At 36.3% G+C, this 20768-nt stretch overlaps 1 pseudogene; it reads left to right on the forward strand.

The window, feature by feature from the left end:
- Positions 1-3590: 3590 nt before the first annotated feature.
- Positions 3591-20768, forward strand: part of LOC102496612 (succinate dehydrogenase [ubiquinone] flavoprotein subunit, mitochondrial-like) — a 58464-nt pseudogene continuing 41286 nt past the window's right edge.

A 20768-nucleotide genomic window follows, 5' to 3' on the forward strand; every position in this document is an offset into this window, starting at 1 on the left:
CAAATTGCTAGAGGGTGCATGAGCTTGCTAGAGAGGCAGAGAAACAGAGAAACAGAGAGAGAGGAAGCATCCCTTAATGGGGCACGTCATGCCTTCTTCATTTCTCCTTCCTTTCAGGAATTTGGACATGCATATACATGTACCTTGTATGTGTTCCAAGCCTCAGGGACCAGGATTTAATCCACAGTCAGCCATGTGGTATATGGCTCTCTTAACAACCAGACTAGGGAGCTGGCCCATATTCTGTAATTTTTAATTTAATTTTATTTTTTTGAACAAGTATAGAAGTACAAGCCAATGCAACTCTATTTTAATGGTTTATCTCTGTTGCGTTGTGATCTGTTATACCATCAGTTCTCAAAGAGGAAACTATTCCTCAATTAATCTTTGCTTCCATTAGGGCATGTTCATATCAGAAAGTAAGACATATCTATTTTTCTATTCCCAGAAATCCCCTGTAATTAATGGCATTATTGTCACCAGTGTCAGGAAATGAATGAAAATAGTAAATAAGACTGTTTTGTTTCATGTAATTCAACCTGTAAAAGAACTAGGAAATATAATGGTGAGCAAAGAGGTTTAGTTTCCAAAGCACTTAGAGCCACATTTTGTTGATTGCACAACTCTAAAAATCATAAATATGTATTTATGTTATAGCCAAAAGAAGAAATGGATTTCAAATTTCCATATATCATTGAGGCAAGAAATATAATAGACTTTAGTTTTATGTTTTCGTTAAGTAAATACGATGGATTCTAAGTAGGTAAATTGATGTTTCCTGGAGCTCACCAATGTCCTTCCCATCATCCAATATCTATTGAGCACTTACTCTGTATAGACACTGACCTATGCATTCATAGAGATTATAGCTCGGACAAAAAACCGTTCCTGAGTTTATAAAAGAACATTTCAACTAAAGAAAGATACATGGCAAACTTTCACATTTCAGTGTTAGAATATATCAACTTTTCTACCTGACATAATGGGACCCTTGCTTAGATGAGTTGAGCAGTTGCTACACATCTGCATGCAAGGCAACTGCATATGCTGTATATATTTTGTATTAGAAATCAGAGATGAGTAAGAGGAAGCAGGAGAAATCAAGCACCATTACACGAGTTCCCCAGCACACACAAGCTCTGTTTTGAAAACCCATGCCACATGGGAAGGGAGAGAACACAAGTCGTTTAACGATGAGAAATACCGTAGGTGTAAGTAAAGCAGGTTTCCCCATTTTTAGAAAATTAGAAACTTATAAAAAATGAACATTTGAGACATGACAAGGAATAAACTAAAAGGATAAGAAAAAATGTATATAAGCTCTCCAGAGAACAGAAAAGAACTTTAGAAAATAACCAGCAAACTAGGCTTCTTATCGAGAGGCCATTTCTGAGTAGTTGAGATCTCAAGACATGAGAGAAAAAAGACTGTCAGTTATTCACACTATTTTAAGCCGGTGTGTCTTGTTAGAAAGCACTTCTTACTTGAGGTTTAAAAAAAAGATTTAAAAGGTTCAGAGACAATGGAAATAGACAGAAAAAAATTAAACTTTTGTCCATCACCTGTATGTTAAATCACAGATGTAGATCTTTCCACTTTATTTGCACAGAATGAGTACATAAATGAGAATTCTTTTTCCTAAACTGATGTATGACTCAGTTATTGCTTTATTAAAATTTAGGATTTTATGATGCTAACTTTTCTTTCTCTCTGAACATTTTATAGTGGACTCTTTATTAGTTAAAATAAGAACACCAACCTTGCTGTTTTATAAGAATATTACTCACAGTAAATGGTTGGTGACAACTTCATGCAGTTCAATGTAGGCACAAAATCCATGTTAAGAACTGGATAAGAAATTTGTTATCGATTGAGAAGACTTTTAAAAGTCTTGTATCATGGGTTGGCAGGCGGTGGGGTGACTAGGACTCTGGACTCCCATTTGGCTGACTGATTTGACTCCAGGAACTGGTGGCTTGAAACACATGCCAGGCATGTGTGCATGCATGTCCAAAATCTCAAGAGAAGAATGGAGAAGAAAGGACTGAGGAGTGACCATCCCCCCTTGGAGCAAGGGTGATTTCTCACTTTCCTTTTCTCGGTCTCTCTCTCTTGAGTGGCAAAAAAAATTTTTTTTTAAAGATTGTATCATATTTATTCTCTGTGGCTTTATCAATTCTGTTTTCACTCTCTTTCCTCCCTCTTTCTCCTTTCTTCCTTGCCTCCCTTTCTTTACTTTTTCTTTCTAATTTTTTTCATCTCTTACAATTTTATACATTAATTAAGTATCTACTTTGTGTCAGGTGCTATATAGGGCATTAATAGTATCTACTTTGCATTTACCGTCTTCACAGTCTTCTAAAGGATTGTTTAAATAATTATTCCCGAGTGTATTGGTGCTATGCAAGAGAAAGAAGCTGGGACAAAAGATGGAGCCATTAGTTTTGTCCCAGAGCATGAGGTGGCGAAAAGCAGGGGTATCTCCCTTCAAAAGCTGTTTGATCCACTTTTACTCAGTTAATTATTTTTGAGACTTCATAGACATGTCTCATATGTGAATGATGCGCAGATTTTGTTTCTTAAAAGATGGAAATACAGGAAGATTCTTTTGTTTTGGAAAGGATCTTATGTTCTAGAAATGAGTTTTCAATTTAGTTTTTCAATTTAGCCTAGCACATTTTATTCTGTAAGGCTTAGTTTCCATATTCTTCTAAATTGTTTTTTTCTAATTGTTCTATTTAGAAGCAACATAGAATCTGAATGACTACACACACAGAGTTGCATGTGAATAGATTTAGTTACTGAGAAACAGTTGATAACCATTTAGCATTGTCAGGAAATGACAAAGAAAATTAAGCTAGTATTAATATTAAAAGTGTAATGAATAGCTTTTACTTTTTCTTTACTATCATTTAAGAATTTTATCAATGTCTCTTTGTTCTTAAAGTATGGGAGCTTATAAAACTCAAGCACTAAAATGTCATTCATTCTTTAGTATAAAGAATGACTCCAGGGCATTGTTACATTGTAAGAGAAACTAAGCCAGAGGCCTTTCATTTAATATTAAAATATTTTATTTTTAATATCTCCTGTATGATTTCTTTGTTCTCTTTAAAAATGTAAGTAATAAGAGATTTTTTAACTCCTTACATTTTTTTCTTACTTTTAAAATGATACTTACTAATAACTGCAAATAATAGTGAACCTCTGAGGAGAATCTTAAGAAAAAAAAAAATTGCTTGGAGGGGAGTCCAATAGGTGGCATGGTTTGTAAGGCACTGGCTCCCACATGGACTGCTGCTCCATTAGAGACCCAGACCTGCAGCCTGGAAAACATGCCTGGTGTGTGTGTGTGCCCAAAGTCCCAAGAGGAGAAGGAGAAAGAATTGCAGTATAACCATCCCTTCGGGGGAATGATTTTTTATTTTTCTTCTCCCATATTTCCCTCTAGCAAGCACACTCTCCCTATGACAAAAATCTAAAATAAAAATAAAAATAAAAATAAAAAATCCAACACTTTCTTCCAATTCGGTCCTAAGAACTCCCGAGTGATCTGTCATGCTCTCTTTTTTTGTTCTCTGTAAATGACAATGGTGACGCTGCAGTCGCTGGCCTTACATCAGCCAGAGTCCTGGAAGAATGACAAGGAGAATGGAGTCACCAACCGTAATGCACAGGCAAGTTCAAGGTGCTGGCAGACTTAGTGTCTGTTGACACTGTGCCTTCCTGATCAAATCCCCTCCCAACGTCTGCACCTCCTAATACCATCACCTTGGAAGATTAGGATTTAACATATTAATTTGGGGGAAAACAAATATTAAGACTGTTAAAGCCTACTTTTTTACCTAAAACTAAAGGGAACAGCTAAAAACTATCATATAACATAAGGTAATTAAGCATGAAAACAGCCTAAAACTATCATAAAACATAAGATAATGAAGCATGATCATAATTTTTACATGCATTAGCAATAAAGTAATATAAAGAAATAAGGTAAGAAAAGCCTATTTATAGGCATAAAAATTACCCAAGTCCTAGAACAGAACATGACAAAAATATTCAGGACTTTTGTTCAGGGGTCAGCAGATGACAAAATGGTTAGGTCACTGGACTCTCACATAGTCAACCAAGGTTCAAGTCCCAGATCTGGCTGCTTAAAACTCATGCTGGGTATGTGTACGTGCATGTCCAAGATCCCAAGAGGAGAATAGAGGAGAAGGGATTGTGGTGTGGCCATCCCCTCTGGGGGCTAACTTCTCACTTTCTGTCTCTATCTCTCTGTCTCTCTGGTAAGCTGTAGCAAAAGTCTCCTAAAAAGACTTTAGTTCAAAATTAGTAACTTTAAAGTTAACAACTTTTGAGAGATGCATAAATAATTTCATCAGTTGATGTCTTATCTTATTATTTGTCCATGGAAGACACTGTAGAAATGTAAGTTCTCCACAACTTATACCTTTAATGTGATCTCATTAAAGATACGAAGAGTGTTTTTTCCAAGGGACAAAGAATAGTGATTTTAAAATTCCTGTTGGAAAACAGAATGTAATGAAGTTTAGCTTTTGCTTAGGATATGTAAATTCGTGCAAGAACACTCTTAGAAAAATCTGAATAATCAACAATATCAAACTTTTCATAAATTCTTCAAAAAGCCTCAGTCACAAGGAGCAACCACATTGAATTCCAAATAAAAGTACAAAAAGTTTAAATTGATCAAAGTTTAGATGATATATAAAACATGTATGACAGTGCTTTTGGAATATAAAAATTCTAAATTATTAAACAATTATTAAAATTTTGGCAACACATGGAAAAACTCAGGTAATATATAAATATATGTGTGTGTATATACCTATAGATCAGAAAAAATTTTCTTGGCATACTAATAAAATAATATATTTTCATTAAAATTATAAGTAAATTTCATAGAACAATGTATAGAAAATGCTAAGTTGGGTCCAGCAGGTGACATAGTGGTTAAGGCACTGGACTCTTACGTGGCCCACTGAGGTTTGAGTCTCGGACCTGGTAGCTTGAGAATCATGCTGGGTGCATGTGTGTGCTTGATCAAAATCCCAGGGGGAAATGGAGGAGCAGGGATTGTGGTTTGATCATCCTCCCACTTGCTGATTTCTCACCCTCTCATTGTCTTTTGGTCATCCTCCCACTGGATGATTTCTCACCCTCTCATTGTCTCTTTTTGTCTCTGTCCTCTCTGGTAACCACATGTGTCTTACAGCCTAAACCATAAAAAGATTTGTTATACAATTTATTTTGCCCCTTTGATGCTTAAAACAATACTTTTTAGTCATTTGAAAGATCAAGTCCAAAGTCCTTTCTGGGCCTTCTGAAGACGTGTTCAATTTCATCTCTCACGAACCCTTCTTGCTCTTTAAAATCTCAGATTATGAAGCTGTTGTTTCCTGCACACATAATGCACAATGCTGCCTAGTGTCTCTTTATCATTATCTGGTTTAGTTTCCCCTCCTTTGTCCTGGAGCCTTTACTCTCTTTGGTGCCTGGAAAATTCTGTTTATTTTCAATACTCTGCTCTTATGATAACTTTATGTTGAAAAAATGACAGATGATGCCAGCTCTTCCTCAACATACAGATAGACAGGCTGAGAAAAGAGTGACCTTCTTCTATTGGTGTTACTATATACATAGTCAATCAGTTACACTTTCTATAGATCAAATTGCTGTAATGATCAAATCAAGGATATTACTATATAAAATTGGAAAAAACTTTACTGTGATTGTTAGTTATCTGTATAGCTTGGCCACTGCAGTGGAAATTTCTACAGACAGGAGATTTTGTCTTATCATCACCTGCTATTTTTTTTTTTTTAAACTCTCAGGCACTCGACAAACTAATGCTTACTTCAAATAAACTTAAATAAAAATTATTAAGAACAATATGAAATAATCTTTTTCTATGCTGAGATTCAGAGAAGAGCATACTTCTTTAAATCAATTTTCTATAATGAAGAACTTATTGGGACACCTTCTTCAGTTTTTTTTTTCTGTTTCTTAATTTAAACTAACAATCGTTATTTAATTTTTATAGGTAAGAACTCTTTACTACTAGACTATTGACTGATTATTTTTATTTAGATTTGCAATAAAAATTTAAAAATTAGTAAGATTTTATTTCTCTTTCAGGTAGTACTAGGGCCTAGATTGTCTTAAGACTCCTGCTGAAAAAAAAAAAACAAGCTGGAGGAAATATTAAAAATAAGATCTTTATGTATTCCTCTATGTATAGACAAAAAGTAGGAAATTCCTAGAGGCCAAGAAATCAACAGAAGAAAACAAAGTCAGAAGTCAATTCTCCATGACAGAATTTTCTGTGCAGATAAAATTTGTTTTCAAGGACTCTTCGGAAGGGGAGATAATGGAATGAACTTTAGGTCTATATGAGGTGGGATGGTCACAGAGCATCTTTCCCTCCCACACCGCATACATTTACCTCTCAGGAAAGGATACGAAAAATCGTCTTGAACTGAGGTACTGAATGGAAGAAAAAGTTTTCATTCTAACTTTGAATGATAAAACACTGATTTCGGTTTTACAGGATGACTTCATATTTCCTAGGTGGTCTCAGTTCTCAATACACAAGTATAGTGTGGTTCCTGTGAGGAGTGCCAGAACAAATCTTTCACCCCTGAAAACCACCACAGTTCAGGGCTCAAATAAGACACATGCAAATGTGAGTTATCAGTGAAAACAAAAATGAAGCAAAACAAGAGACTAAACAAGACAAAATGGAATAAGAAAGCCATGAAGAGTAAGAGCCAGCAGGAAAAACAAACAAAAAATGGAATTGACAGAATCGAACCTGCAAATGCTTTAGATACTGTAAGGCACAAAATATAAAACAGTGGTTTGAGAATAAATGAAAGGTTTAAGACTATAAAAACATACAGTATAAAATCTGGATAAAATGGATTTATTAGCCAATCAGACAAAGAGATGGAACAGCAAATTAGTAAACTGGAGAGAGGTATGGAGAAATTTCCAAGAAATATCTATAAAACTCCATGGCAGTCAAAATAGAGAACATGATTTAAGAAGATGGAAAATAGAGTATGTTTAAAAATAACTTTATACTTCAATATAAGTATAAAGTATAATGTTTACTGTAAAAATTCAGGTGACCAAAACTATAGAAGATTTAAAGCCTTTTGGCCAGATTTTGAAATGTAACAGAGGTTTAGCAGGTGGTATGGTGATTAAGGGTGCTGGACTCCCACATGGCTGACTGTGGTTCACACCCCAGACCCAGTGGCTTGCTTTTTCATTTCCTCCCCCCTCTCTCTTTCTCACTTTATCCCTTTCTGGTCAAATAAAATAAATAAATAAAGTTAAATAAAATAATTCTAAGAAAAATCAATTAATACAACTTATAACATTAACAAATTGAAGGAAGAAACTTTGGTAATTATATAAAATAATATAGAAAAATGTTAGATAAAATTTATCATTTATTTATTGTAAGTAAATTCTTAGGAAACAAGGGATAGAAGAAAAATTTTCTGATTAGATCAAGGGTCTAAATGAAAATTCTACAGCAAAAATTATACTTAATGAGAAATGTTGGGAATATTTTATATATGATCATAGATTAATCAAGAGTAACTGCCCTCACCCCTTGGTAAATAAACATTTATTTTGGAGAATAATTTGGATAATAATTATTTGTAAGTAATATGATTGCCATTATTGAAAATCTAAACTAACATAATTAAGATGAATGAAAATATAATACATTTTCATCAAATAAGAGTATTATGGAAAAGCCATTTGCATTTATATTTTCTGTTAATAAACATTTAGAAAATGCAGTCAAATAAAATATGGCATTTAGAGGTCTAATATATGTAGGAATAAATCTTATAAGATATACACAAACCTATAGATACAACACTTTAGTGAAAGACATTAGATATAAAACAAATGGAAACATACCATATGTGCATGGATTGTGAGACTTATCTAACAAAAGCAGTTAGCACTTTAATTGATAATAGACATTTAATATAATGCAGTTAAAATGAAACCTCAAAAGTTTCCATCATGAACTTGACAGACTAATTGAAATTTGTATGGAAGAGGAGAGAGGTACTTGGTACTCCTATAAAAGGCAAGCTTATTTGGTAAAAATGAATACAAAGAACCGTGTCTGGCCCGCCCCGGTGGCACAGCTATGATGCACACTCCGCAGTGCTAGAGGCATGTGGGAAGGTGCTGCATTCAAGTCACAGGTTTCTCCATGAATGGTGAATGTGGCGCAGCTGTGGTCTTGACTGGCTGAGGTGGAGGTGAATTGCGGCATCAAGACTGTTGAGAAGTGTCTGTCTTTCTTCTGAAATAAATAAAGGAACTCAGAAAACAACACAAACAAAATAAAACTTTCTAAGTTTCTTGAAAGTAGCAGTAATTAAGGGTAATCGGGGTGAGTAACTGGGAGTGGGTAGTAGGAGGTGGGAGGGAGGGGATCAGGGAAAAAAAACTGAGCAAATAAAAAAAACTTAATAGACAAAAATGTAGTTACTTGTGGTAGATAATGTTTATGGTAATGTCTTTGACTTGACTAATATGCACTGTTTATGCTAGGAAAAAACATGTTGTACAATGAAAAGATGTACAGTAATGAAATAGAGGGGAAAAAAATAGGACTAGCACGATAGATCAGTGGTTAAGTGCCATGCATAGAGCCTAGATCCCATGTGGCCAGCTGTGCTTAGTCTTGGCCCTGTGACTTCAGAAACATGCTGGGTGTGTGCACGTGTGCCCCAAATCCTGACGGGATGGGAAAGTGGAGGAAGGAGGTTGTGGTATGACCCTGCCCCATTGTGGCAGTGCTTTCTTTTTTTTGGAGAGGTTTTCGCTATAGGGCGCGTGCTCTCGCCAGACAGACAGAGAGAGACATAGAGACAGAAAGCGAGAAATCACCCCCGCAGGGGGGATGGCCATGCTGCAATCCCTTCTCCTCCATTCTCCTCTCGGGATCTTGGACACACACACACACGCGCCCGGTGTGAGTTTTAAGCCACCGGGTCTGTGACGCGAACTGCGGTCGACTACATGGGAGTCCAGCAACATAGCCATTACGCTAACTGCTGTATCCCTGGGAGTGCTTTCTTTATCTCTCTCTCTCTTTTATTCTGGTGAGTTCATGCTCCATATAGCAATAATAATAATAAAAAAGAACTTTTGATTCTGAGAGGATATAGAAGGTAGCAAGCTATTGATTTTATCATTCCTACTAAAAGAAACAGATAAAAATAAAGATAATACATTTCTTGAAGCACGTTAGAGAATTATGAATGTAAAGTGTTGTATATAGAGAGAAATTACTTTCTAGACATGGAAAAGTAATTCTTATGTGAGCAGAAACGGGTGGTAATATTCTACCTCAGGCATTTGTTGAGGCTGCGCATGGCCTAAAGGAGACGCTTACAAAAGGCAAAGAGATTCTCTCAGGTAGAAGACAAATAAGTAGGGACCAGCAGTTGGTGTACTGCCTAGGTCACTGGATTCCCATGTGGTCGACCACAGCTTGAGTCCTGGACCTGGTGGCTTAAATTCAAGCTGGGAACATGTGCGTGCGTGTCCAAAATCCTGAGAGGAGAATGAAGGAGAAGGGATTGTGGCATGGTCATCCCCCCAGGGGGTAATTTCTCGCTTTCTGTCTCTCTGTCTCTGTCTTTCTGGCAAGCACACGTATCCTATAGCAAAACCTCTCAAAAAAGAGGAGAAAGAAAGAAAGAAAGAAAGAAAGAAAGAAAGAAAGAAAGAAAGAAAGAAGCAGAGTTTCTGATAGCTGTTTAGAACTAATAAAAAATTTGAGATCTGCAAGAATGACAAATATTTCCTCTCTTGAATTCTGGAAGGCTGGGATAAAAGAGTTTAGGAGCCAAAAATGTTCTACTAAGAGAGTCTACACTAAGACAAGTCTTGCCTGAGAGAGAAATAAAACCTGCAATAAGTTGAGTATAAACCTTGCCCTCACTAAAATGAATTTTTGATGAGGTTGAAGTAGTCAACCCCTGTCTTAGTCTACTATTCTGTTGCTAACAGAAATACATGAAACTGAGTGAATTTATAAATAGAGGTTTATTGACTCACAATTCTGGTGGGTAGAAAGCTCAAAGGCATCACAAAATGGTACAAAACAGAATCTTGAACCGAGTGGAAGGCCATTTATATGGCCTTTGCCTGCTTCATTTTCTTTATAAACCTACCAGCAATCAATTATGGATTGACCACCCAATCACCAATCTCCTCCCAAAAGCACCATTTCTCAACATTATAACAAGACTTGATCCTTCAAGTCTTCATTTAACACTTTTACAATAAAATCAAACTCCCATATATAAACTTTTGGGAGACACCCAATTGCTTCCCACTAAAACTGAATTCTAAACCATAAATCACTGGGGGACAAGCCATTATCCAAACCATAACATCCCACCCCTAGTCCCCAATTTTCATGTCTTTCTCCCACACAAAATCATCCCAGTGGCTCCAAAAGTCTCAACTCATTTCCAACACCAATTCCAAAGTCCAGTTTCATCTGAGACTCAAGGAAAACTCCGAGGTAAAAATTTTCTTTTTTTGATAGGTTTTTGCTATAGGGTGCATGCACTTGCCAGAAAGACAGAGAGACAGAAAGCAGGAAATCACCCCCCACACACACATCCCAAGGAGGATGGCCATACTGCAATTCCTTCTCCATTCAACTCTTGGGATCTTGGGCATGCATGCACACATGTCTGGTATGAGTTTAAGCCACCGAGTCTGGAACTTGAACCATGGTCAACTACATGGGAGGGAGTCCAGTGACATAGCCATTACGCCAATTACTGGTCCCTCTGAGGTAAAAAATCTAACATATTCTTCAAAAACAATTGTGGAGCAGGTACAGGGTAGACATTTTCATTCCACTAAAATAAGAAAATAGCAGGGTCCAACCAGGTCAGACCCAAAAGAGCAGATATTAGTGCTTGAAATGCCATGTGCTGCATCCCAAATACACTTGAAGCTGTGAGCTACCTAAAGTATCAGACAGCCTTGACTCCATGGCCTTTGCTGGGTTCAGTTCATGTTACATTTTCTATTTGGAGTTTCATGCCTGCAGTTCTTTCAGGCTGGTGTTGGATACTGATAGCATAACAGTTCTGGGTTTCAGGGATGGTCTCCCCCTTGCAGTTCACTAGACTTTGCTCTAGTAAGGATTCTCTGTAGCAGATATGACTCTACACTTCTGCTTGGTATAGCTTTGCTCCAATGGAAGCTCTCTTTGGTGGCTCCACTCTTGTATCAAGTCTCTGTCCAAACTCCTAAGCTCTTCGATGTATTCTTTGAATTCTAGGTGGAGGTCTGCATGCTCTTAAATTCTGTGCGCCTGCAGAATTACATCCATGTGCATGCTGCCAGTGTCTTCCATTTGCATGTTTTGAGAGTGGAGAATGAACAGTCTTAATAGCAGGCCGAGCTTCATGTGGGGTTGCTTGCAACACAGGCAGGGCTGAGGAATGCTTTACTGCAAAGTGAAGAGTCCCAAGATGGCTAACAGCAACAATTTCAGGAACTCAACCTCCTGAAACCATTCTGCTCTCCTAGGTATTTGAGCTTGTATTGGGAAAGGCAAAGCCCTTGGGGTTTTTCTCTCCTTGTCCTGACCATTTTCACCCATTTCTCTTCCATTAGCAGTAATCTCTTCAATTACCACTTTCTCTACCACATTTTTCTCTGCCTAATAAGCGTTTTCTTTCTTTGCCACATGACCAGGTTGAAAATTTTCAAAATGTTCCCTTATGCTTTTCTCTTAATTTCCAAATCTATCTTTAAATAATCATTTTCCTCATTTTCCTCTGAGACATCCCCAGAATGGCTTCTACTGTCCATCTCCTCTATCAGCATTATGGTCATAGCCACATATGCAGTCCTTAAAGGTTCCAGTTAGCATCTAAATAGTTCTTCCAGACCTTCATCATAATTTAGGCTTTTTTTCTTAAAACTTTTAAAACTCCTTCTCATTACCTATATCCACATTTTCAGTTATTTATGGCAAAACAACTGTGCTTGATCACACCAACTGCTATCTTAATGCATTATTGCACTGCTAAGAGAAGTATCTGAGACTGGGTGAACTTAAAAAGAAATAGAAGTTTACTGACTCACAGTTCTGGTGGCTGGAAAGTCCAAAGTCACCCCACAATGGCAGCAGGCAGAGCCTTGAGCAGAATGCAGCTGGTCTACATCCATGTGGTCACTGCTTGCCTCATCTTCTTTCTTTTTAAACCTACAAAGACTGAATTACATGTTGATCATGCAATCACTCGTTTCTTTCTCAAAATCCCACCTTTCAACACCACAATTAGATCAAGTCTTTAATACCTTTACAATGCAATAAAGTACCAGCACATCAATGTTTGGAGTTATCCAATCACTGCTAACTATTGCTCACTAAGACTAATTTCTAAAACATGAAGCTTTGGAGGATAAGTCATTATCCAAACCAGAACCCCTCACTCTGTCTGCTTTATGGAGGAAAAGAAAGGCCCTCACTCTGTGGGATAACATTGACTTCGATCTCTACTCTCATTTAAACACTGTCTAGCATGCAAAAATAAGTAACAGTATATGTGAAAAAAACAAGAACTCCTTCTGGGAGGGCTGGATCCACAAGGCAACGAATGGCTAGGTGCTATGCAGAAGAAGCTGAATCCCACATGACTGACCAGGGTTCATGTCCTGGCTAAGGTGGCTTGAAAGACATGTCAGGCATACACATACATGCCTAACATCCTGACAGAATGTAAAATGGGAGGAGAAAGGACAATGGTGTGACTAGGCCCAATTGAAGAGTGGGTTCTCTTTCTTTTTCTTCTCCTCTGACTCTCATGCAAATACATCTATTGACAGGAAAAACAAACAAACAAACAAACAAAAAAACAGAAATGTTTCTAAGTAAAGAAAAAACGATAAACGATAAACGACCAACAGAATCATATCCACAGATGGTTCAGATATTAAGATGGGCATACAATAACATCAAGTTCACAATTATAATAAATATGCTCTCGCAAATAGAATAAAATCTATGAAAAATATATGAAAAAAGAACTTTCTGTAAGAGAAATATAATCAGTTGAAAAACCAAATGGATATCGTAGAACTGGAAAATAATATATCTGCAGGACCAGCAGTTAGCGTAATGGCTATGTCGCTGTACTCCCATGTAGTCGACCATGGTTCGAATCCCGGACCCAGTGGCTTAAACTCAAGCCGGGCGTGTGTGCGTGCGTGCCCAAGATCCCAAGAGGAGAATGGAAGAGAGGGGATTGCAGCTTGGTCATTCCCCCTGGAGGGTGATTTCTCGCTTTCTGTTTCTCTGCCTCTGTCTTTCTGGCGAGCGCACATGCCCTATAGCAAAAACCTCTTCAAAAAAAAAAAAAAAAAAAAAAGTAAAAATAATAGAGAGAAAATTGGAAGAACATTAGGTTTAGTAGAAGCCCAAGCACAGAAGAATAAAGAATTGCAGAACTATCATTCAAGACACTATAAGTCATATAACCTCAAACACTAAGAGAGAAGAACAATAAAAACAAAACAAAACCCAGGACTAAGCATAAGAACATGTGAGACACAGTAAAATTAGTGTATTATATGTTTAATGGGAAACACAGCACAAGAAGAAAAGAGAATTAGTAAGAAGTACCATTCAAATACATAATGAGTGGGGACCAGCAGATGGTGTAACGGCTACGTCACTGGAGTCCCATGTAGTTGACTGCAGTTCGAGTCCCGGACCTGGTGGCTTAAACTCACACTGGGCACATGTGCACACGTGCCCAAGATCCTGAGAGGAGAATGGATGAGAAGGGATTGTGCTAGGGCCATCTCCTGGGTGGGGGGTGAGGAGGTGATTTCTCACTTTCTGTCTCTCTGTCTCTCTCTGTCTTTCTGGTGAGTGCATGCTCCCTATAGCAAAAACCTCTCCAAAAAATAAAATAATAATAATGGGTGAGAATTTTCTAATATTTAATATAAGATGATACCCAGATATTTATAAAACTTAGAGAAACCAAAGTAAAATAAATGAAAGAAAACAACACTATATACATTATAAAACCAAAGTTAAAGATAAAATCTTCAGAGATTCACATTATTTTTAGGATTTGTGCTTCTCTCCTTGTGGTTACAATTAGAGATGGGAAACAAAAAAATCAATAATGAAATAAGACAAATTGAAAATAAAGCAAATAACTATTTGAGTAGATACATTGAGTGCAATTGTTTTAAATATTCCAGTTAAAAGACAAACATTATCATATTAAAATAATAACAAACTACCTGTCTAATATTTATATGAGACATGCCTTCATTAAGAAGCATGAAATAGAGATAGGTTAAAAATGGTTCAAAAGATACACAATAAAATCTGTAATCAAATGGATGTATTGTAAACATTTTGTCCTAGTCTATGGTTAACCTTTTAAAATTCTAAACATTATCAGTATAATTTTTTTAAAAGAATTATTTATTTATTCATTATTAATTTGCTATAGGGCACATGCATTCATTATATAGAGACAAAGGTGGGGAGAGAGAGAGAGAAAAAGAGAGAAAGCAAGCCACCAAGTCCAGTACTAAGATCACGGTTGGCCATGTGGGAGTCCAGCACCTTAACCACCATGCCACCTGCTGCCCCAGAAGTGCTTAATTTTAGCATAGTCCAATTAATTAACTTTTCTTTACATGCATAATGTTTCCTGAACCTTGCCTAATTTTAGCTCATAGAGATTCTTTCCTGCATTTTTTCCAGGCCTTTACATTTAGCACCATAATCCATTTCAAGTTAATGTTTGGGCATGAGTAATAAAGGTGGGGGTGGGGAACAGATTTGATTTTTTTTTTTCCATCTGGGTATACAACTTGTTTAGTATTATTTTAGGGATCAATATCTGCAAAAATAAGCAAAAAACAAAAGTAAACAAAAAATACTACCCCCACATTTAGTAGTTTAAAATACACATTTTTTTTCCCTCTTATGATTGTTTGGGCCAGGAATTCTGGAAGGACTTGGCAAGGTGGTTCATTTTTTTTTTTTTAAGAATTATTATATTTTATTTTACTTCAGTTATTTATTTTAATTTGACAATAGAGAGAAAAAGAGAGAGTGAGAATGAAGCTGCCAGGTCTGGGACTCAGACCACAGTCAGCCATGTAGGAGTCCAGTGCCCTTAACTACCACACCACCTGCTGGCCCCAAGGTGGTTCATCTTTGATCTATGTTATTACCTGAATCACCTGGGTATGAAGCTTTACTTCCAAGATGGCTGCTTCGCCTCTGTGTCTGGCGCTCAGCCTCCTTAGGCCCCTTCAACCTTTTAAGAGTTTCTTTCTTTCTTTCATGAGTTAGAGAGACAGAGAAAGGAGAGAGAAAGAGAGAGAGAGAGAGAGGTGCAGGTAGCCCGTGTTTGTTCACACCATGGTCCAACCCTAGCTTTAACCAGCCCTGGATTATGTACGCACTTGCCCTGCAAATTCCGGGCAGTCTCCGAAAACAGTTTTAGAACCTTCCCATGGGGTCAGCCTTGCAGAGTATTACATTGCTACTGTGCTATTGCCCTTCACCCCTTCTTTATCTCCTCAGGAGTGTCATCTTCTAAGGCTCCTCAATGTGGTTTAGGATTTTCACAGAATAGTGACATCAGGGAAGTTGAATTTACATAGCATGCTATGCTCAAGTGAATGAATAGAGAAACTTTAGTACACCCATATGAAGGAAAGAATGATTGGTTTACACAATAGCATAGATAAATCTTAAATGCATTTTGCTAAGCAGAAAAGCCAAACTCAAAATGCTGCATGTCACTTTATACTATTTATATGGTATTATGGAAAAAGCAAAATTATAGGAATGTTTATTTACCAGTAGCTGATGAACAGGATCAGTGTGATATTAATTAATTAATTAATTAATTAATTAATTAATTAATTATTTTGGAGAGGTTTTTGCTATAGAACATATGCGCTCACCAGAAAGACAGAGAGAGACAGGAAACTAGAATCACCCCCCAAAGGGGATGGCCATGCCACAATCCCTTCTACTCATTCTTTCCTCAGGATCTTGGGCACGCACATATGTGCCCGGCATGAGTTTAAGCCACTGGGTTCAGGACTCGAATCACAGTTGGCTACATGGGAGTCAAGCGACATAGCCATTATGCCAACTGCTGGTCCCTATTTATTTATTTATTATGGGAATTGACTCATCAAATCTTGGAGGCCCAGAACTTCCATTATCTGCTGTCTGCAAGCTGGAGAATCAGGTACAATCCAGTGTTCAAAGGTCTGAGATCCAGCATGGCTGACGGTGTAAGTTTCACTCTGAGGCTGCAGGCCTGAGAACAAAGGAAGGGGAAGAGCTGTCCATAGGCACAAACTGGATGTCTCTCACTAACTGGATGTCTCTCACTAACTGGGTGTCTTTCACAGAGAGAGAACTTGCCCTTGGGCCTTTTTGTTCTATACATGCCCTTAGCCAATTGGATGAATGCTCATCTATTTTGGGGAGGATGGATATTCCTTATTCAGTCCACTGATTCAAATGCTAATCTTTCTCAGAAGCAGCCTCTGAGACAAAACAGAAATAATGTTTGACCATTTTTTCTGGGCATCCATTAACCCAGTCAAGTTCATGGATGAAAAACAAACAAACACACACACACACACACACACAAAAAAAAAAAAAAAAAAAAAAAGAGGGGTGATGTTGACAACAAAGAAGCATTATGAGAGAGTCTGAGGGCAATGAAACTTTCGTATCACAGCTGGAATAGGTTGTACGTGACTCTACGCATCTTTCAAAACCCATAGAAATCGGCATCACAAAGAGTGAGTGGATAAGTTAAAGCTAAATACAGAAAAAACATTATGTAATCACTGTGTTGTAGCTAGTACATTTGTTTCTTTCGTGTGTGTCATTGTCTTTTTCTAATTTATTTTTTATTAATTAATTAATTTTACATTCATTCACTGAGCATAGTCACAGCATACAAAATGTGATTTCCCATCCAGAATATACTGCGTAGTGGCTTAATCCTACATGTTATCATTGATAATTTTCCATTTCTAGTTTCATATATATATATATACATGTATATATATTTCCCCCTATTCCTCACCCTCTGCCATTTCCCACCCTCCTCCCACACTATCTCTAGTGTCTACAGTTGCTTTCCATTCACCCCCACATTTTATTGATTTACAAAAATATCTTAAATAATCTAACTACTTTCAATAGCAAGTTCAGCTGATATATACCTATCTGTGAATACATGTCTGACTTTAGGTGTGAAACTCTGAGAAGAATGAATATACTATGAAGTAGCACCTCACTGATGGTATATAACTTATTGCAGCCATTAAATAGGTATTTTTAAATAAATTTTTTAATTTCAAGAAAAGCAGTTTTAACTTTAATAAATCAAAATAAAAGAAATGCTAAGAGAGCTTTGCTTAAAACTTAAAGCCAGGAAAAAGGTTAGGATTCTGTTCCAATAGTAGGCACACGAACCTAGCGGCAGCTCCAGACAAGACAAAAATCCTTAAATCTGGAAAACAAAGCCTAGAAGAAAATCAGTAATGTTTAGTCAAAAGTCATAAGATTCTGTGTAGTACATTTGTTTCCTATAGTGGTATGGGTTAGTAATTCTGAACCTAATTTATATATATGTTACAGTTAAGAAAAAAGTAAATATACTGTACAAAATGAGAACCAGGTTTCTTTCTTAATTAAGAATAAAAGTTACAAATGAGTAAAGGTGGAAGGCTAGAATTAACCCTGTGGTGGTTGGATTGGAGTTGCAGATAGGTCTAACAAGTGGTTTATAAACACATGGAGAGGAAGAGAGAGAGAGAGAGAAATATGATGTGTATCATGTGTGGGTTTAGTACATACATCTTCACTCCATGCTGAGAGAATCGAAATGCAATGACAACTCAGTAGCAATCATTGTGATCGAAACCCAGATCTTGACTTTTAAACATCATTCTCCAGTAAAAGGAATCAGGGCTCCTTTATGAAGTGGTTGATTGAGTAGAGAAAATACAAGATGTGCTTAGGATGTATTCTGGCACCACCGGAAATAAAGTAGTTATTAGAAATGAATTAATTATATAAATGTAGTTTCGAGTAAACAAAATTGCAGGTTATATGCATAGTGTTGATACTATATGTATAATATCATTTTATTTATATGAAGTTTAGAAATATCCAAATGTAGATATATTGTTAAAAGATACAAACATATGTGGTGATCATTTAAGGCAAATCAAAGACACGCAATTCTCAAAGTTATTTTCCTCATTAGCCCCCAAAAACAAAATGCTGTTAAATTTTCAATAGCTTAATAGTTTCCTTAATTGGGGAGAGTTTTCCTTCTTTTTTCTCACATGTAACTTTCTATTGTTATAAATACAGCTGTTTGGGGTTCGGTAGCTCTAGTGACTGCATCCTCTGGACGGTAGCCAACTCAAGACTGATTTTTAGCTTTCTTTCTGTAGGGTAGATAATTCCATGTTTTAAAGATTACATCTTCTAATAATTTCACCATATTTGCATTATTCTCTCATTTCTGAGTTTCCCATATCCTTTGGCTTGTTGTGTTACTGTGGAATTGACTACACCTGAATATAATGAGCTCACGGTTTCTTAATTCCAATATTCCATACCCCCTATGATATCCGTTAGCAAATTCATATATATTGTTGCCAAATTCTGTTTCCACAAAATGGCTTTTCCACAGTTTCTCAGAAATACCCATGTCTGGAGTGTCTGAGGTTTTTTATTCTTTCTCTGTTTAGTTTCTCAGATATTTCGAATAGGATGTCTACCTATGCAGACAAATATATTTTTTTAATTCAGATAGTTTGTAGTTATAAAAACATATATTTTCATAAGTAGTAAAAATAATATTATACTAAATATGTATAAATACAAATTCTACTTTTTCAGAGCATTGTGGATTCAGTATTTTAATATTTTCACATAATTTTTGCTTATACAGTAAATTAAATGTAAATAAATATACACCAAGAGCACAATGAAAATAATTATACTAGAAGCTATTAAAACCATGAGAGATATATGTAAAATTTCCTTTTGTTTTATAAAACCTGTTGGCAAAGAAATTTATTAGATTTCTATTTAGAGCACATGTTTTAATAATATTTAAATAATAAGTATTGTATAACTTATATTCATTTACCTGAGATAAATGTAAACCTGCCTTTTTTTTTTTTTTCCGAGAAAAATATAAACCCTGCTTTTTTTTTTTTTTTTTTTAAGAGAAAGTTTTGCTATAGGGCATGTGCACATGCCAGAGAGACAGAGAAAGACAGAAAGCGAGAAATCACCCCTCAGGGGGAATGGTCACTCCACAACTCCTTCTCCTTCATTCTCCTCTAGGGATTTTGGGCAGGCACACAAAAGCGCCAGGCATGAGTTTTAAGCCACCAGTTCAGGACTTGAACTGTGGTCAACTATGTGGGAGTCCAACAATGTAACCATTATGCCATCTTCTGGTCTCAGTTTTATAGAAAAAAAAAATGACATAACTAAATGCAATGTGGTACCATAGACTGATTCCTGAAATACAAAAAAGATTAGAGAGAAAACTGGCAAAACCTTCATAGTCTATAGTTTAATTAATGTATCAATGTTAATTTATTAGTTTTAACAACAATTAAGTCATTGTAATGTAAGTTAACATTAGAGAAATCTGGGTAAAAGTATGGGACCTTTATGTACTATCTTTGTAGCTAGAACTGATCAAAATATAAATTTTATTTAAAAATTATTTTATTTTTAAGTAAAAATTTTATCCAATTTAATTAATGTGTATCTTAAATTTTCTTGAGACTTTTTTTTTACTCAAAAGGAGAAATTACATAAGAATCTAGAGACTTAGTTTCTAACTACATTATTTAAAATTATGGTTACGGGGACAGCAAATAGCATGATGATCATGTCACAGAGCTTCCACATGGTCAACCACGGTTAGAGTCCTGGACCCAGTGACTTGAAAATCACACTGGGCACATGTATGTGCATACCCAAGATCCCAGGAGGAGAATGGAGGAGAAGGGACTATGGCATGGCCATCCCCTCTGGGGGGGGGTGGGATTTCTCACTTTCCCTCTCATTGTCTCTCTCACAGGTGAGAACACATGCCCTGTGGCAAAAACCTCTAAAAAATATAAAATTACAGATTAATATTAATGCTGGTCTTCATCTAGAATACTTTCTATCACATACATCTACATAATATAAAACAATAAAAATGCACTTTTCGTTTAGAATTCATGCATTAACACTGTATTTTTCTAAAAATTGAGTGACATTTAATGAATGTTATTTTGTGTTTAGAAATTAAATATAAATAGTTCTTGGACCAGCAGATGGTATAGTGGTTACATTGCTGGACTCCCACATGGCTGACTGAGGTTCAAGTCCCAGACCTGGTGGCTTGACACTCATGCCAGGCAGGTGTGTGTGTGTTCCCAAGATTCTGCGAGGAGAATGGAGAAGGGTTTGCACCATGGCTATCCCACCTTAGGGGTGATTTCTCAGTTTCCCTTCTCACTATCTTTGTCTCTTAGGCAAGCACAAGCACCCTAAGGGAAAAACCTCCAAAATATATCTATCTATAATAGATTATATAATTATATATAATAGATATATTATAAATACA

Source organism: Tupaia chinensis, unplaced genomic scaffold (genome assembly GCF_000334495.1).
Source record: "Tupaia chinensis unplaced genomic scaffold, TupChi_1.0 Scaffold000557_1, whole genome shotgun sequence".
Lineage (NCBI taxonomy): Eukaryota > Metazoa > Chordata > Mammalia > Scandentia > Tupaiidae > Tupaia > Tupaia belangeri.